Raw genomic sequence first — 12,622 nt, 5'->3', positions numbered from 1 at the left:
GTTCTTGACAGTACGCGTGAGAAAATGATCTCTTCTTAGGAGGTTCGCGTCTAGTCGACGGTTATGTTCCAAGGACGCGTCTATCGAAACGCACATTCACGCAAGACTATCTCTACGGTGTGCTTTCTCACTGTCGGCGACAGCAAAAAAGGTGCCGTCGGTGGTTGCTGACAAGAAGAAAGCGACGGTGGCGGCGACCGAGAGGAGAGCAACGCAGAACGCAGGCGTCGAGAGAAGAGGAGCACGCGAGATGAGTTGGGCGGAGCGGCGTTGCACTCCAAACAAATAATCTAGGACGTCTCAATCCTGTCAAGCGGCGGACGTTCGCCTCCTCCTTTCTTACCTTCTTTATCGTCGTACAACTTCGTTCCTCTTCCTCGTTCCTCGCGGCCTCCTCTGTCGACGTTGATTCGGCCATTCCTGGCATATGTACTGTCATGACGTTCGCGTGAGGAATCAACGAAAGCCCGAAATCGTCATAAATTATTGTGCCGCGGACATGTGGCGTTTAGTCTCGTGTAATTGATTGCCCATACCTAGGAGGCCAGGGCAAGTGGGCCGAGAACCTCGAGGTACTGCCTCGAGGCATAAATTATAATTGAATTAGCCTGAGTTCTTAATTAGACCGCTGGAGCGAGGACCCTCGACCCGGTCTCTCTTTACAACTCTGTGCCGCACGCGGTTCCCTCCTCGTCGCGTCTCTCTTTCTGTTGTCTTGCCTCGGTAACGCTCTTCGTTTCTCATGCTTTGTCCACGTCGTCGTCCGCCTCACCTCTGTCCTGTTCGCATCCCGCGAGATAATTTACAACGGGGGCGTCACTATTGCATGTCTGATGCGCGCGTCTCTTTCTCCGTATCTCCCTGTTTTTGTTTCTCTTGGTTCTTTCTGCGGCGCCGAACCCAGCATCAGTGGCGGCGCAAGGATCCTTTGTGCAAGATGGCCGCCGAGGATATCTATGCTATGCTTTTGCGATCCCAGAATCCTTTTCCTGATGCTCTGCTTCGTCCGGTTCTCCAATCGCCAAGGCAGAAGACGGTGGCGACGACGGTGACGGCGGTGGTTGCTGAAGAGATTGCTATTGAGGCTATTGTTTTCTTTCTCGTCGAGAGTTCAGCTTCGTACTTTACGAGCAGAACTCACTCACGCCGGACTATAATGAATTACGAGCGATATCTGTGAAAGAGAACTAAAGTCGGCAAAGTGAGAAGCTTGGTAAAGTGACATACTGAAAGAGGAAACCGCGACGATAAATGAAGAAAAGACCATACTGTGTCTCCTGATAATCTGTATATTTACGCAGATAAAACCATTTTTTCAAATGGTTTATGTTCAAAAATACAAAAAGAAATAATGAAGTTTTAACAAAATTATGAAACGAGTCCTACCCTATTTTCTTAACATAATCATAAATCGGTCCGCTTGCATTATAATACATATTTGAGAAATCTGTTGCTTAACCCCGTTGATATATTTCAATTTACCGTAAGATCATATAATTACCATTAGTCATGGAAAACCGGGAAAAGTCAGGGGAAAATGTAAAAAAGTCTGGAATTTTGAAATTTGCTCACAATTTCCTTAAATTGCTCCTATTCCAGATAATGTTATATTGTTATAATTTTTTAATATTATATCTAACGTTTATAATGAAATACATTCAAAACTTGCACACTTTAAACGATTTTAATAAAATAATTAAAATTTATATTTTATTCAGTATTTTTATTTGATCGCTTTTTTTCGTAACTACATTCTTTTTTCCAATACTAATTTATTTTTTGTTGGCTTGAATTTGTCCCCAAAATTTTAGTATGCTACTAAACCTTTTTTGCGTTGTTTTTAATAATATGGGCTAGTTTTCCTAGAACTCTTAACTTTAAATTGAAACCGCGACGATAAATGAAGAAAAGACCATACTGTGTCTCCTGATAATCTGTATATTTACGCAGATGACATTTTTTCAAATGGTTTATGTTCAAAAATACAAAAAGAAATAATAAAGTTTTAACAAAATTATGAAACGAGTCTTATTCTAAATTCTTAACATACTCATAAATCGGTCTGCTTGCATTATAATATTTGAGAAATCTGTTGCTTAACCCCGTTGGTATATTTCAATTTACCATAAGATCATATTGTTTGGGTCAATAGAATTAAAAAACTATCATATTTTATATTGGAAAGTTTTCCATTTTTATCTGAAAAACCTGGAAAAGTCAGGGAATTTTTTAATTTATTTTCTGTGGCAAAACCTTGATATTGTTTGGGTCAATAGAATTAAAAGGCTCTAAAGAATAAAGATGAAAAATTTTCACCAAAAAAAGATCTTACATTAACAGACGAAGTTATCAAATACCTGAGAAAAAAATTGTTAAATAAAGTAAGAAAATAAATTACATTTTGGATTAAATAGACCTGAATAAATTAGCAGAAAGAGAGAGAGAGAGAGAGAGAGAGAGAGAGAGAATGAGAGAGAGAGGAGGATCAGAGAAGAGTAAAAATCGTAAGGAAAATATCGCGTAAATTAAGAGCTTGATGCATTATTACAGAGAGGAAAGTCTCGAGCAAGCTGAAGGAGCGTCACGGACGGCGATTACCGTCGCGTCTCTGCGACCGCGGGTGCACAATCGCGAAGGCATGCAATTAACGTGATATCGATCCCGAATCGCGTGGCGCGGCGGCCGTCGGGGCGCGGTGCCCTCTCGTCGGCAATCTCTTTCCCAGCTCGACTTAAAGCCCGATCGTAACTCCAGCTTTTATCGGGGAGATTCGTTTCCGCCGGCGCGTGCAAAACAAACGGCGATGCTCGCTTGCTGGTACGCGAAGCGCATCCGCAAACCCTGGCTCCTCTCGCTCTCCCAGCCCTTTCCGCGCGTTCTACGCGTATCTACGCTTTCCATGCTCGTAAAAGGAACGGTTATTATCGCGCGTGTCCCGCGATAAGCGTCCTGTCCAGCCGTCTGTGCTTCGTCCTGTTGTCCGAGAGCACGGACGTCGGGGACAAGGAGTCTCATTCTTGGATTCTTGAATCGTTCGTCTGTGTACGGCGTTTCAGCGAGCTTGAGTTCAAAGAACACTCTTGTAAATTATGCAAGCGCTTTAGCCCGTTCTGTTTCCTGGTAAGCAATCTCGCGAAAAAAAAGCAAAATTCACAACGTTAAACGTTTACAAGGAATAAAAGAAGAGTGATATTTTTTCAGTTATACAACCTTTTAAAGGATGGTGTATATTGTACATTCTTTCTTTTTTAATTTGTCTGGCTTGATAATAATTCTATAGACATATTTTAAGTCCTATGAACGTAGATCGTTAATTTTGGCCGGTGGACGTGCGACCGTTGATAATTAATTTCTGCGTTCGGCGAGATCGCATCGGCTGCACGTAGCGCCAGGCGCGTATACGCCGGCGGATTCTAAGGTCGTACATCTTGTTCCTTTTTTTTTTGGCCGGCGAACGTAGAGAGAATCGGAAAGCGGGAGAGGAGAGGGATAAGGGTGCCCCCGCGGTTAAGAATAGCGGGCGGTAGCCGTTCAGGCGATGCAAATTCAAGTCCGAAAACATTCGCGATGTATAATTCATCGCGCTGGTCCGCCTACACGCGATACTACGCGTGCTCTCGTGACAATGACACAATGTTTGCGGTCACACAGAGGATGTCGTCGCATGCGTGCGTCGTAATCGCGTGCAGAGTGCGGTCGAAACGCACCTCTCAGCTCGTGGTACTAAGAACGGGTCTTGAATGAAGTCTCTTTCGAATTGCGCGCGCGTGTCAGAAAGATTTAGTGCTGCCGGGAGGAATGAATGATTCGATAGACAATTTTATGAATCGTTGAATAATTAAAGCGTGAAAATACATTTACAGAATGCGAGGGAAGTTTAATCTTCCGTCTGCAATCTAGGTCACAAGCGAAATTTCACTCTCAAATTTCTTCATTTTTGCTCAAATTTCAATTTTTATTAAATAAACATTTAGGAGTTAACATTTAACCCTTACCGTACTAATATGGGTAACTAGTGACCGAGCAATTCCTGTTCGTGCAAGTTTCTTTGAGTCTTTCGATAATTATAAATTATACTACATTTTATTATTTTCCAAAATAAAGAGTCAATATTTATTCTAGAAAGTTGAAAGTATGTTGGTGAATTTTTAGAGATTTTTTAAATTATTTTGAAGAGGTGAAAAAACGAAGAGATTTGAAGTGACCCTTGATGGTATGGATGAGGCACCAAATTGTAGATGGTACGGTAAGGGTTAAGTTAAAAAGTTATCTGGTAATATAATACAGATATATTTTTTTACATTTTTTTAAAAGCCTAAAGAAGCAAAACAATTTGAGTTGGACAAAAAAGATCTAGATTGCAGACGGAGGGTTGAAAGTGTATAGATTAAGATTGCACACATATATATTATAAAATATAATTTAACATCTCCCTAAAATAAACGTGTTTTTTTTGCAAAAAATTCTTTAAAACTAACGGGAATATCTAATAAAATAGATGTTTTAAGCGTTGATTATTAATTATATTGCACGCTGCGTGTTTCGCGCCTATAATTAAGTTCTATTTTCTTTATATTGTTTTTAGATTTGTCTCCTATGAACTGTTTATTTCCATATATTTTCACAATGTTAGTTTTATAAATTTTTTAAATATTCATTTCATGGCTTTGAGATGTCATGGAGTTATTAAGCATTGGAAATGGAAAATACAAATAAAAAGGATAGTAAAATCTGACGAATGCTTGAAGACGATAAATGTCTCCTATAGGAAAATAATGATAAAACTACAAAAATAATTTGTTTCATCTCTTTTCTTGTATTCTATTATTCTTACTTTAAAACTGTACATATATATATATATACATATATTCGTTGAGTGTACGGGAAGAGTTCGGGTGACAAAGTATTTCATCAAGCGAGTCGCGAACTCTAATGGTTTAAGTTTTCCGATGCGCCACGCGGGTATCCGAAGGAAAAACGATGTCGGAGGAAGGGAAGAGTGAGGTGATTCTATCGAAAGCGGGAACGAGACTGTTCTCGAGGGTTTGGGGATGACGACTGATCGTGAGTCGCCATCGGAATCCGAGTGCCGATCGTTGAACCTGAACAAACGGAGCAATTGGCGATACGATTCGCAAAGCCGTAAAAGCAAAAGTATTTTGACTCAACGGTTCCCGATATATGTGTAAGTACTCACGTCGAATCGTCACCGTAAATCGCGGGCACAGACGTGCGCACTCTCCCAAAGAATATAGAGATACGCGTACACATCGGGAAGCAGAGACACGGTGCGTATGCATCACGCGAAAGGAAAAATACTTTCTGCTTTCTCTTCGGCTCTTACGTATCAAACTTGTACTATAAAAACACTTTAACGAACAGAATATCCGCTTTGCAGACGAATTTCGTCGGAATGTCGAGTATTTCTTTACATCTGTTTGCGCGGCGCCTGACGGATTTATTTTACGCACAATGACTTGGAAACTTATGTCGCGAGTTGAAACATATCTCCTTAATTAATTTTTCTTGGACGAAGAAAAATTAATTTTATGGAGATATTATTGATACACTATTTGCATTTGTCTGTTATTTAATAAATTCGGTAAAATATGTGCAATATATATTTGTTTTCATGCCAAAGTTTGAGATTTTTTAATTATAATTGAAATAAATAATATTTTAATAATTCGAGTTGTAACACTTAAATTTTTAATTGATTTTACGTATTTAATTGATTTAATTCGAAAAGCGAAAGCAGTGCACGAAGCCCACGTGTCTGACTAGTGCGGAAGCTATCTACTTATGTACATTTGTATCGTCTGCTTCTTATCTAATTCCGAATATCCGGCAAAAATTCCTGCCTGTTATTGAAATATATAATTGTTTTTCACAAGTACATGCAGATTTCGACATATGCGCATTGGCTTTTGTTTAATTACGTTTGACAGTCGGATGGCTCGGCGATGTATTTGTGATACGCTATGCAGATTTACTATTTTGGGAATTCCATTGGAAAATGTGTTTGCCCATCCATCGTGCTGAGATCGCCGGAATGATGTCGGATCCTCTTTCCATATTTGTTGCAATTAACACGATTTCGAGGTTCTTGTTTTACGACCGAGGGGACCGACGTCGCTTATTTCTGACGTGTAATCGCCGCGCGATTTAATGACATGCGTAGCGCCAGGTATTTTAGCACTTGTTCCGGAAAGTCACGCTCAAACAGAACCGGGAATTGACGAGTCGGAGCATGTGCGTGAGCGAGGGGAAAAAGGATACCAGTCTGAATGTCGGCGGGTACATACATCGGTAAACGATTTGGCTGCTCCGGCGTGTTCGCTTGTTAATGGCACGGGAGGATCCTGTCGAGATCCTGCTAAGGAGTAGCGGTGTAGAGCTTGTTGATAAAAAAGGAGCAACAGGGATATTTCCTCGTTCGCCGTCCCCGTGCACCCTCGAGCTAGTAAAGCTAATTAAGAAATAAGTCGGACCACCAACGTCGGTTGATAATTTGCATGCTGCGATACGAAGATCGAATAACGCGATATGAAATATTACTAATAGTATCGCGTAGATTCCGAGGCATCATAACATCTTGCGATACTATCTTTTTTAATATGATAAATGGGAATTGACCGGGAACATCATTCTTTCTGGAGGAATTGGAAAAATTTTACAAAGTACAGATAAAAAATGAAATTTATTATAATAAAAGTAAAAAATTGTGAACAAAAAATAATTTGCTAAAATGAAACAGGGAAAGCTGCTCTTCGATATTTTGTCAGATAAACCTTATGTCTGAAAATTTAATGTCAGTTGTGGAATTATTGACTTTTGCGGATTTAATTTTATTTCAACGATCATCCTGTTTATTAGCGTAATGATTATTGTGTGTGGAATTATTGTATATAGAATTACGCTGCGGTGACATGCTCGAAACGGGAGAGATCAAAATGATCGCCAATACCATCCGTGTGGCATCAAAGTTATTCCGCCACAGCAGACCACCTGATCGCGGTGAGATGATAGTCTGCGAGTATCGGGACCAATTAGCAGCAATCCATACCGCCGATTGGATACCACGTTCCCACTGACTATATTCCCGATTGGATATCACTCGGCCATGACAAAGTCCCTCCTGCAAGCGGAGAAATAGCCGCGGTACGTCCGCCTTGGACTGGTTCTACTCTGAAAGCAGGAAGGCCCCTTCTCTATCTTCCTCTCTTTCTCTCTTTGATCGCTCGCTCGTATCTCCTTCTTTCTCTCCGGCTCACTATCGTCCAGTCGGTGCAAATCACTCACTAATTACATCTAAAATGACTTACACATATGAAGCAGCCGACGGAGTTAGAGAGTAGGAGGAGACCTTCGCATCGACACGCCGCCGTGCCGCATCGACATTGCAGACACACACGCGGCTAATGGCGCTTGTACGATTATGCATATTGATGGCTGGGTCCCCGGTACGGCGATTGATTTCATCGCTAATTGTATCCAACTGTGTTGCTCGTTATCGAGAAAGGTGCTTCTTTTGTGCACTCGTCTTGGCTTGCCTGCGAATACACAACTACAAACTGCGCGAGTACGGCGTTTATAGCGACGTTTTAATTAGGTCGGCTAATAGCGCTCGAAAGTGGGTCGTTCATGAAGACAATAAGTGTATCGCGAATTTGAAGATTATCGGCACGGCATGCTTCTCACGCAGCACTCAATCAGGCACGCCGAGTTATTAAACCGGAGCGATTCCGGTTGGTCATTTCACGGCGGCTTAAAATCGCTTCTTAACTCGATATCTCCAGACCACTCTCGTCTGTACGAGCCGCCATGAAGTCCTATGAATGATCCTTTTTTCCGCGCGAATCGATAAGCCCTTATTAACGATGTAATTATCTACTTCGTGTAATTAGAAGTAAATTAACTTTCTATCGTTTTTAAACCGTTTAAAGAGGATGTAAAAGATTATCGCAACGTAAATGAAGTACTTAGCGATCAAGGCGTCATCTTATCGTTGACACATCTACTCATATTTTTTACCTTTCCTACCATAAAATGCGATTATCGACTTAGCATCAAATTTTTGCTATCGTAATGGCATTGTTTTCTTTTTAATTTGAGTAATACTTTTTATTTTTAAGGCCTTTCGTTTCTCCTTCTTGAATCTAATTGTTACGTTATGACAATACTTTGCGACAATTTTATACACCAACGATGACTCAAAGATGTGCCGAAACATTCAAAGTTTTTAATCTACTTTTAATACATTGACTTTGATTATTTCTTTATATGCATGTATATTTATTTACGCACTGCCTTACGCGGTTGACTCAAATTTACCTTTTTATATTGTTCATCACTTTTTATTTTTAATTATATTACTGTTAATAAAATTTTAAAATAGACAGTTGTAGTACACATACAAAAATATTTCAATTTTTAACATATATTTTCAATTGTTTAACTTGTTTGTGTACCTATCAATTAATTTAGTCGTAGATGATCTGTTGAAGAGATTGCTAACAAACATGACGTTGCTCATCACGGCGAAGTCTGTTCTTGATAAAAATTCGATAACATATCCCTTTTCTGGGGTAAGTAAACATTCGATTGTTCAGTGTTGATCGTGAGTACGACGTTGTAGTTATCGCAACGATGTATGTTAAGACATTGACGTAACACGTTTATTTCGGACCCGCGTCGCTCAAGAGATTCCACGAAATTCCCAAGACCGATTACACGAATTCCATCGTCGACTCCGCAAGTCTTATCTCCACGTACTCCTACGCAGTTTTTATCAGCTATTCCGAGGCATTGCATTCGCGTCGAGAATATTTTTCCTCGCGCGCAAATCACCGCGATACTTGAAATCAATTATGACTGTAGTACGTAATTACAACATAAAATTATTTGTTCAATTAAATTTTTACATAATAAATAAATAAATATTGCGAAGATAATGAATTCTTGTTACGTTTATTCGTCGCTTTCTTTAATTTTCCTCAGGTATTTTTATTATTTAATCCTTTTGTTAATGCATAATTTTTTACCTCTTATTATCATGTTTCACAAGATTCCCGTTAAAAATGTAAAAGCGAAAACGAGATAAAATCTATGCAAAATTGTTTTTTATTGTTCGAAGGATGAGGTTTTTGAGGCGTTGCAACGAAATTTATACGAAAATATAAAAATTTTTATTGTTTAAAATTCGAGATAGATATCTGGGCACTCATACATTAATAGAAGAGTTAAAAATGTCCTAACTTGGCGATAGATTTTCAATGGCTTCGTACCTTCGTAGCACAAGGCAAGCTTAGTTTGAGTGATTTCTACATTTCTGCGCTTTTTTAATCCGCGCCTGATATATATATATACAATATATCTCGAATCATTTTGAATTCGTCTGATTAAGAGCAAAGTCGAGTTCTCTTCGATTGTTATAGTCGACTCCCATACTAAATGTGGATCATAAAATTTCCGCGGACGTTCCATCAGCAACTTGATTTAATCTTTCTCCTTGAAAGCATTTTTCCATCCTTATGTCGGAAGTATCCCGCGCGGCATTGGCTTATCCCCGACGTGAACGACCGACTAAATATAAATTTAATCGGTGGATCGTTGCCCGAATCGATCGAACGTGGAGAACTGCCGTTTCCGATGGCTCGGGTTGCTGGGAGAGTGCCCTAAAAGTGCGCCTTCGCTCTTGTCTGGATTCGTCGACTAACCAAGTTTCGTATGACTAACCTCCGCTGACTCATCCTCATTCGGTACCGCGAACGAGAAAGATCCGTCGCAGACGGATTTTGGCAGGACCATTTTCTCCCGACGTTATACAATACAGTCTCATCTCAGTAATGTGATATTACCGAATATGTCTTCATTCGTCCGTGATTTTTCATCCGGACCGTAACGATCTGCATCTCTCGGTCAGAATCTCTCGACGTGACTCTATTTTCCTGACGGTAGCGAATAGTAAGCCCCTCGGTAACGGTAAAAAAATGGAAAGCCAGTGAGAGCAGTCGTTTTTCTCGAATTGTCAGAGCGTGTGCCTCTGATAACACCGAGGTTCTAAGAAAAAGAAGCAAAGAACGAGACTCGAAGGAGAGAAGAAATAGTGAGAGTTAAGTTAAGTGATGGTGGGTGGGCGAGATGGTTATTTAAATGCCCGTAGGAACCATTAGAGATTACAGTCCAACAACAAACTGCCGACATGGATGAGCCAAATCGAACGCGGCGATTTGTTGCTTTTCGAAACAAAACTTTCCTTAGCCTCCATACTTTTTCTTTTCCTTTGTACCTTTTTACCGCAATGACACGCGTGGCAACGAAACACATTGCGGATCGTTCACGAATGGCCTGCAAATATGTTGTACTGCACGCGTCAGCACATCCTTGACCGTTTAAAAATGCGTGACCGGATTATGACAATTATGTCAGTTTAATGTGATATAGACGTGCGTTCAATGTAGCCGCGTCTTCATCGTCGCTCTCATCACTATATACTTCGTTACGATGATGAACTCGTAGGTGAATCATATATATTCTCGGTAATATGATAACCAGCAACTTGAAATAATGCACAACGTTCTCTAGTTTTCGTAGTTAATACCGTCATACACTCGTGTATAAAATTAAGATGTAAATTATATCTCGTGCTTACATCACTCGTTAGAAATTTTTTCTTATGTCTCTATCATTTTAATTATATGTCTCATAAGATAACTTGTAATACCAGAATAATAATTTATATTAAGAAGTGTCTATGTTGGGTAATCATATAAAACAGGTAGTTTAAAATTATTAGTTTAAAATAATATTATAATTTTATTATAATCATCAAAAATAGCAGTCGCATAACATAAAATTAGTGGTACCCGAAATAAATCTGAGTCTCGAAATATCGCTGCACCTGAAACTTTCTCAATGTACTTTGCGTGATTTACACTGAAATACAGTCTTGATTATCGCGATCACCCACATCGAGTCGTTGGACACGAAAGTATGTGTGACGATACACATAGCGGCTCGTTTCTGGAGAGATATCACTACGTTCCCAGACGTCACAACGAGCGTAGCACATTGAGGAGGGCACGTTGGGTTATCGGCGACGAAATGAATTCCTAAAACTCAATTAACCGTGGTCTCTTTAACGGCCTCGGCTTAACGAACGAGACGAGGCGAGTAATGAATGGTCGTGCAGGATACACTTTCGATCGGGCTGAGCTATCCGTTGGTTCATCCAAAACCGATATCCGCCCTAAGAGCATTGAATGATCCAACCCTTTTAAGTAGGTCTAAGTAAAACGCTAGGAATGCAAGGGATAGCTTGATCGGTGGGGTACAATATCAGTTTCAATGGTGACTCATCATGGACGATACGTCAATACGATACGTTCCAACGTCAATACGTTTCACAAGTATAAAAGAATGTTTACGATAGTATATACGAATGTTAATCGAATTTCAGTTTACGATAATTAAAAATTAAAATAATTATTAAAATAATAATAAAATTAAAATAAATTATCATAAATCAAATTCAATATTAGTATGAGTATTTTGAATTCGCAATAAATTATTGGCATTTTAAAACTTTTATTCTTGTGATAATAGATCTATTTCAGTAACCATGATTGATTGCAATCTGCATGTAAAAGATCAGATGCGGAAACACGTCACTTGATAGAGTTGACAATAATAATCGCCGCAGAGCGATTGCCTACAAAATATTACAAAATTAAAATGTGATTTTATACTCTTACATTTGGAATATATAGTTATAAAATTAATGAAAAAAATCTCGTATTATTTTTATTATGGAATACATTACTATGTTGCGAATGATAATTAATCATTATTTTAATTATTTAATAAAGAATTCGCTGCTCGCGTACGATTCTCGAAAACCAACAAATCACCGTAGACAGTTTTTCTTTCGCAATGATGATATTTGCTCATCCACCCCTTGCTCTCATCCCGCTACTCTGTAGCCGTTTTTTCTTGCTAGGGGCGAGGAAGGAGGGAATGACGAGGAGCGTGTCAGAATGAATGTGACGCCGGCGGAACGTCGCGGCTTCCAAGCAAAAACCACGTCGCGTACTCCTCTCGCGTGACTCCTCTTCTTGTTTGCGCTTTCTTCTCTCTTTCCTTCCTCATATTCCTCTGCTCTTTCCACATTCTCTCCTCCCGCCTGCGTCCCGGCCGTGGTACACTTGACGCACGACAGTTCTCTACGTAGCGTTACAGGACGCGTTTAGTCGCTCGTCGTCTCCTTATCCGTTCTCCATAAACGCACGACGTCGACGACTATCTACCACTTCACGTGGCACCAGCCTGGAGACGCACGAGTGTGCTCGTGCTGGAAGGAAGAAAAAGTCAGGCTCGATCAACGAGATAGTTTACGCACCGTATCCTACGCCGGCATAGTTCCGTCCGCAGGACGTTCTGTGTTGTTTCGACTTTGTCAAGTGACGTGTTTCCGTATCTGATCTTTTACACGCAGATTGCAAGTAATCGTGGCCACTGTAATGGATCTATTATTGCCACAAGAGTGGAAGCTTTAGCCTATGCTATAACGTAAATATTATGCGTATTTTATGATTCTAGTCTGTATGCTAATTATATTCGA

General features: G+C 39.9%; 1 protein-coding gene across 1 annotated transcript in view; it reads left to right on the top strand.

Annotated features, from left to right (window-relative positions):
* LOC108766772 (fibroblast growth factor 18) overlaps positions 1-12,622 on the top strand; it is a 144,604-nt gene that overhangs the window by 110,368 nt on the left and 21,614 nt on the right. The window lies entirely within an intron of this gene.

This window comes from Trachymyrmex cornetzi, unplaced genomic scaffold, assembly GCF_001594075.2.
Source record: "Trachymyrmex cornetzi isolate Tcor2-1 unplaced genomic scaffold, Tcor1.1 scaffold62, whole genome shotgun sequence".
Taxonomy (NCBI): Eukaryota; Metazoa; Arthropoda; class Insecta; order Hymenoptera; family Formicidae; genus Trachymyrmex; species Trachymyrmex cornetzi.
The sequence above is the reverse complement of the archived record's forward strand: the minus strand, read 5'-3'. Positions and strand labels throughout refer to the sequence as shown.